Genomic DNA, 7,500 nt, shown 5'->3' with positions numbered 1-7,500 from the left:
ACTCCAAAATCAGCTTATGGAATTAAAAAGAACGTCCGCGTCCAATTCCGTTGGGGCTGCCCTTTTGTCACTTCAACAAGAGCTTGCTAAGCCTCCCTCGGTGTTCGACCCCTACAAAGCTCTCGCTGGATTAGAATCGCTGGTAGATTTGGCACGGGACACTGCAGACGCCAGGACTAAACGTCTCAGCACGATTCTACGCCAATGCCGCCCCCTCCTGGGCAAGCCGCAGTTCCAAAGCATTTTATTAAAGTTGGTCGGAGACAAAGAAGATGTCGAAGTGGCGAAAGCTATCCAGAAGTCCCTGCGCCCTTCCGCTTCATGGGGGCCCAGTATGCCTCCGCGTCCGCCTGGTCCAGGTTTCTCCCGGAGGTCTTCTGATTTTAGCTATGCTCCGCGTCCACTGCCTACATGCTTCAATTGTCGCAGGCGTGGCCATATTGCTAGATTTTGCCCAAGGAACTAAGCCGTTTTTGTTTGCTTTTGTCACTATGATTTGTTGAATAAATGTTAACTTGTACTTGGACATGAGATGTGTTTTATTTTACTCCGGGATCGTCTCTTTAGGGCACTTCCGCTATCAATTTGATCGGTCTGGGACGGGTTTTCTAAACAATACCCGATACTCTGTCTGTGACGGGGTCCCTGGATCGGCCTAGTTGGTGGCTCCCCTTTTCCGTACCTGATTGCTTTTGTAGTTGTTTACTTCCCCTTTTTCTTTTTGCCTTGCTCGTTCTAGGTGTCTCCTAAATTGTTTGACCTTCATTTAAAGAGGGCTCAAGAATCTGTTAGGTCCACACCCATTTGGTGTAACTGGAAAGGGGAGCTTGCCAGCTGGGCCGGTCCACTCCCGTCTGCCTGGATGGTGGCGTCCGGAAAGTTCCACGCTTCTCCTGATCTTCTTCGTTTTCGTGACCCCTCGTTTTTCATCCCAGGTTCCATCCACCACAGCCTTCCTATGTGGTCAGAGATCCTACAAGATTCCCCCAACCGTTCAGCATTTCTTCGCTACCTGGAGTTTGGTATAGATGTAAAAGAGTTTTTCACTGAGTTTAGGGGTACTTTTCAAGGTCGAGTTTATAGCAGCCCTTTACCCCCTCGCGCTCTCTTCCCCAACAACAGTAGCTGCCAAGCCTTTTCTGAATTTATATCTAACACTATTTTGGAACGGGTCGCCAATGGATCCTTGTCTGTCTGGGGGAAAGTTGGAGTAGTGTCACCCCCTCACCTGGTTATGCCGATCACTGTGGAGCCATCTAAGCCTCGCTTGTGCCACGACGAGAGATTCCTCAATCTGTGGATCAAAGATCTCCCTTTTTCTTTGGATCTTATTACTGACCTTCCTCGATACGTTCACAAGGGTATTTTCAAACCACTTGCAACGATAAGAGTGGCTATGACCATATTCGTCTTTCGACAGAAAGTCGAACCTACTTTGGACTTGAGTGGAGTGGCTGGTTCTTCGTTTTTAATACCCTCCCCTTTGGTTGGAAGGCTAGCGCGTACCTTTATCATTCTGTCGGTCTGGTTGCTACTAGTTATATTCGTTCTCATGGCGTACCCCGTTCCCAGTACATAGACAACCGCCATTATGGGCAACTTCAAGTCCGCTGTAATGCCCCTCCTTGTTCGTGGTCTGACTTTCAGCGTGCTCAAGCAGCCCTTTATATCGCATGTTACATCCTCATCGATCTTGGCTACTTCATTGGTCTTAAAAAGTCCACTCTTGTACCAACACAAGCGCCTATTTTTCTGGGGTATATCATAGACTCTGTTAAAACTGCGTTCTTGATGCCACCCGACAAGAAGATTAAATTCGCTTCACTGAGGGAAGATCTACTTAGCCACAAGACAGTATCTTTGAAGTTACTGCAGAAATTTGTGGGCAAGATTAACTCCTTCGCACTTGTCGTCCCTGCCGCCAGGTTATTTTCTCGTGTGGCCTGCCTCGCGATGTCAAGGGCATCTAAGTCTCCAAGAGCTATTCCCGTTTCCCGCAAATTAAAGGCGGAATTCGAGCACTGGCGTTTCCTTGATTCTTGGTCTGGGTTTTTGCCTTGGAAAGACGAAAAACATTTCCAGTTGGATGTCTTCTCTGATGCTTCGGACTCTGGTTGGGGTGGCATCCTTCGACTTCCCGACCAACCTCGGCAAGAATTACACGGTCATTGGGATCTGTCCGAAAGTGACCTACCCATCGTGGTAAAGGAAGCATTGGCCCTTCTCTATGTTCTGCAAAATGTTGCTGGTTTGATCTCAAACGCTAGAGTTGATTGTTTCGTTGACAGCGCGGCCCTAGTTGCTTGCTGGAGAAAGGACGGTTCTAGGAACACCCGCATTAACAACGCTCTTAAAGAAATCTTCCATTTAACGTTATCTGCTAATTTGCAAGTCATTTTGCACTTTGTCCCTTCTCAACAAAATCCGGCAGATTCTCCGTCTCGCATTCCCTCAGATCGGGACTGCACGCTTAGCCCTGCGTCTTGGCTCATTGTACAACGAGCTTTTGGCCCACACACCATCGATCTTATGGCTACATCCGCAAATGTCCAGAAAGATTCTTCTGGTAGGGCACTCCCTTTTTTTGCAACGTCACCCTCACCACAGGCTCTCGGCGTCAACGTTTTCTCGCAGACTCTGTCTCCATCCCTCAGTGCGTATGCGTTTCCTCCGTTCGTGCTTGTCGGCCCCCTGATTAGATTCCTCACATCTCAAAGCTGCCCCTACACGATTGTGGTACCAGACCTTCGTCCAAGAAAATACTGGTGGCCGCTTCTTGTCTCGTCCTGTGTTGAGTCTCTCAACCTGGGTTCCAAAGGAGATCACAACATTCTGCTTTTCCCGACAAATACCGGCGTTGAATCTAGGCCACTTCAATGGGACTTATGGGTATTCCGAATTTGCCCGGTTTAAATTCTTAACATAGAAGAGAACGCGTTTTCCCTATATTCAGAGCTTTGGCCCTCGGTGTTTTATATTGTACTTATTACTCGTGTAGTTCCTCATTAAAGTGCTTAAGCCCATTTGTTTTTGCATTTTTTCCTCTTTTTAGTTTCCCGCGAATGTTCCACGCATTTGGAAGCCTGCCTCCTCGTGTCCTGACTGCTTTTACGCCAACGACTGTGGTTTTAACTTTTGCCAAAATTGTGGATTTCAACCCGCTCCCCCTTCGGTCCCGTCTAGCACTGCCAGGGTTTCCCTTGATCTGCCTGCGATTGATCGCAGAATCTCCTGTCTTCAATCTGCCAGAGCTGCCAAACCATATGAAAGACAGAAATGTAAATTACATTTGGAACTGGAGTCCTTTTTGTCTTCTCTCCCTACCCCTAAGTCTCCCATCTCTGCTTCCCCAAAAGACCTCATCAGATTTCTCGTATGGAAGGACTCTAAGGGGAAAACCAAGATTCACGTGCCTAGCTGTCCTAATTTTGGCTCTCATTCCAAGCGGAAATGTAGCTGCCCCTCTAGATTGGCCGCTGGTACAGTTGATAGCACAATTGGGAAATTGCGTTCTATTTTTAATTCTCTTGGCCGGTCTGGCGTGTGGTCAGGGTTATCTCCTGGTAACCCAGCAGCTCATCCGTCTGTCAAGGAATACCTCGCTTCTATCTCCGAGGAACAAGCAAAAGCAAGAGTCTCGCCTCGCCAAGCCGTGCCTTTTTTCTTCGACAAGTTCTCTAAACTCTGCTATTACCTCCGTAAGCAGACATTTCTTCCATCCATATCCCCCCTGGAAAGGTACATCGTGAGCCGTGATCTGGCCTTCTTCTGCCTAGATTTCTACTCCGGTGACAGATCATCTGACCTCGGCTGTGTTTTTACTAAAGAGGTTCTCCTGCTTCCTGGAAAACAAGGCTTATTGTTTCACCACAAGTTCGGAAAAACGCTTCGAGGAAAGGACTCCAATATCTTTGATGTTAAGAAATACCCTCATGACAGCATAGTCTGTCCCGTCGTAAACCTCACTACATATGTTAAGCTGGCTGACCTCATGAATATCAAACTTCGGGAGGGCTTTTTGTTCCGTGCCACTGACTCAAAGGGCCGCGTCTCCACAAAGCCTTTCCTTGGCTCTACTGTAGCTAACCGCCTACGCCTCTATCTCACGACTCTGAAACTTCACGAGGGCGAAACTATGCACAGTTTTAGGAGTGGTTGTTCCATAACCCTATCCCTCCTTGGTGCCTCAGATGACCAAGTGGCTAGACACGTTGGATGGAAAAGCGTGCAGACGGCTCAATATTATTCTCTAGTCCCCAAAGTTATGGAGTTGTCGCTCCCGGCTTCTCTTCTTGCCCAGGGCTCTGTTAAGGGGAGGGATAATATTTCCCCTGCAGAATCGTTGGGGGCCGAGTTTCGAGCTCGTAATAATCTCGAAGGACTTTCCCTCGCTTTCCCTTGAAACATTGTATCTATCTTCCCCTTTTTGAATAAATTGAGCTTCTGAGATTGGGAGGAATGTGAGTCTCTTAAAGTATATGTTGGGTTATTTGCGGCAATTTGTGCTTAAGTAAGAAATTATTTTCGCCCATATCTTAGTATCTTTGCGTGTGCCATAGAGGTGCAGCATTACAATGAAAATTCTACTACTATTTTCATTGATATGATTGCGCCGAATTGGCCACGCACGATACGTAAATTAGCACGCGTTTTCTCTAGAGACCATCGTAATACCCATGGGTATTGAGCAGAGTATTTATTCGACCTCCACACTTGTAATCGCCCTGTTATGCGTTCATGCCCCGAGAGGTCGCTACAGAGCACCCTTGTCCCACCCACCTCCCCTCAGCGACGGAAACCTCCATCCTGCTGCACTTCTTCGCATGCGCGGAAATTATTTTCGCCCATATCTTAGTATCTTTGCGTGTGCCATAGAGGTGCAGCATTACAATGAAAATTCTACTACTATCTCCTACAATAAGATAAGATAAGATAAGATGAAAATTAATGACATTAAGACAGAATTTCTGATAATTGGTGCGAAGCAACAACTTAATAAGGTCAACATTAAAACCTTGTCTGTCGGCGACTCTGCTGTAGCAACAGCTGCGATGGCTCGGAATCTGGGAGTGCTATTTGATGAAAATATGACCCTGTTACCACATATTAACAACACTTGTAAAACTGCATTCTACTGTATCCACAATATTAGAAGGATCAGAAAATACCTATCTGTCAAAGCTGCACAAACACTTGTTCATGCTGTAGTTATTGGTAGACTTGATTACTGCAATAGCCTGCTCTACGGACAGCGAATGAAATCCATATCCAAGCTACAGCGTGTACAAAATGCTGCAGCCAGACTAATGAACTAACTAATGAACCCAGGTACGACCACGTTACTCCAGTCCTATGGTCTTTACACTGGCTACCATTAAAGGAAAGAGTGACCTTTAAGATCTTAACATCTTATCATTTAAAGCCATTCATGGTCTTCCTCCTGATTATATTCAAAGCCTCGTAACATTGCAACGCCCTAGCTGCTATTCTTTACGCAAGAACAATGAACGTTTTCTAAAGCCTTATGGCAAAAAAAACTTCGAGAACTTTGGGTGATAGGGCCTTTGCTGTCGCTGTCCCACATCTTTTTAATGCTTTGCCTAGATATATTAGAGATGGGGACAAAGGTGACAATCCACGGGAAAACCAACAAAAAGGTGATGACACGGGCACGCGTGCATGACACGGCATGCTGAGCACGACATACAACACGGCATATGCACATATTTAATGAGTAGCAAAATAGATGTCACGGTGGCTTTTGTTGTGCACACTGAGACACTCCAAACCTTTTGTTTAGCGTGGCGTGTTGTGTGTCAGATGCCTGCAGAAACAGGCACCGTAAAATTACAAAAGTAATGCAAACGAAATTTGTCCTTTGTTCTCGCAAATTTTCCACGAAAAGTCATTGAATTTTCGAACGATTTTTCGTATGGTTTGAAGCGAGAAATTCACAATCTTTCTCGAAAATTCGAGATAGCGAAATTCGAAGTAGCGAATTAGGTAACCAAACGAAAATTCGAGATAAAATTCGAAGCAGTGAATTTTTGTGACATAAATCAGCGGCCGCCATCAACAACATCGCTGAACAAGCGTATGTACTCGTAAATAAACGCATTAGGGTTAGCGTAAATAAAGTCGTATCAAAAATAGATTCAATGATCCGACAGTTTCATCGGCTATTTCAAACGAAAAAAAAAATGATTGCCTCACACAACAAAAAGTGCGATTGCTTCACGAAGAAGAGTTTGTTGTAGAGCTTACAAATTGTGAAATGACGGCAGAAAAGAATCATCGCGGCAAATTCGAACTTGGCGAATTCTTTGCGAATTCTTTGTAATGAGGCGTGCATTACGACACGGCACTCCCATGTTAAAAAAAATTTCTTTTGTGTAGCGTGCTAAAATAGCATGCCCGTGTCATCACCTTTTTGTTGGTTTTCCCGTGGACGGTCACAAATTTAATCGATTCAAGACTTTAGTGAAGACATTTCTATTTACTTTGGCCTATAACATATAATTATTTGTAATTTTTATTTAACTTTATATATGTACATATTTATCTTATTTATATTTTTAATTTAATTTTTAGTTATATATGTATAGTAATAGTTTAATAGTTTTTATTTATCTTATTGTTACACGCATGTGATCCTATTCATATGTTAACGTTATAAATAATAAAGATTGATTGATTGATTGAAACACTCGTTTACACAGCCAACAACCCTTTGGTAATTGAATGTAGTCTATAATAATTTGCTGGTCTGTTTCATACTAACGGTTTAAACTTAACATTTACGGAAACAGATCCCATATTCGCACAAGCATGACCAGCATACTATGTAACTAGACTTCATGTAAGGCGCCAAGATGGCTGCCATGCGTGTTTTAGCTCCCCTTATTCTATTCTATTCTATTCCATGGGATACTGTTTATGATGTGTATCTGCCGCACAGAGGTGGTTCCAAGGGTTGTGATGGAATTAGCACTATTTTGAGAAGTTCCGGTAACCTCAACAAATATATTTTGGATTTTGCTGTCGAACACATGGTGGTTCGTCAAGTTAAATTACATCGATATCGAAACGTTACCTGCTGTTTGCCACTTTGCAAATGGAGTAAACATGGTCTGATATCGCTTGTCATTCCTGGCCATGACCCGCCACTGGAAATTACTATTTTCATGGATATTGCTAAGAATCCTGGTCCAATTTTTAACCTTTCAACTCACAGATCTTGCCAGGATCGTTCTGCTCCTGATTTACACATTCTACCTAAACAGACTATAATTTACTCTCCGAGCCAGTTATTTGCTATCAGACATCTTGGCCCTGGTGTTCCATCGCATTGTGTGCTACACTTGCTAAAAATGTGTTCTTTGCTGAGGTTTCGAGGTTCTCGTGGAGGTAGACATCATATTCCTGTTCGTATATCAGCACGTAGAGATACAGTACTGTGCAAAAAGAATGCAAACGGATTTTGTCGAAATTCGGTTATTG

The sequence above is a fragment of the Montipora foliosa genome, chromosome 12 (genome assembly GCF_036669935.1).
Source record: "Montipora foliosa isolate CH-2021 chromosome 12, ASM3666993v2, whole genome shotgun sequence".
Taxonomy (NCBI): Eukaryota; Metazoa; Cnidaria; class Anthozoa; order Scleractinia; family Acroporidae; genus Montipora; species Montipora foliosa.
The sequence above is the reverse complement of the archived record's forward strand: the minus strand, read 5'-3'. Positions refer to the sequence as shown.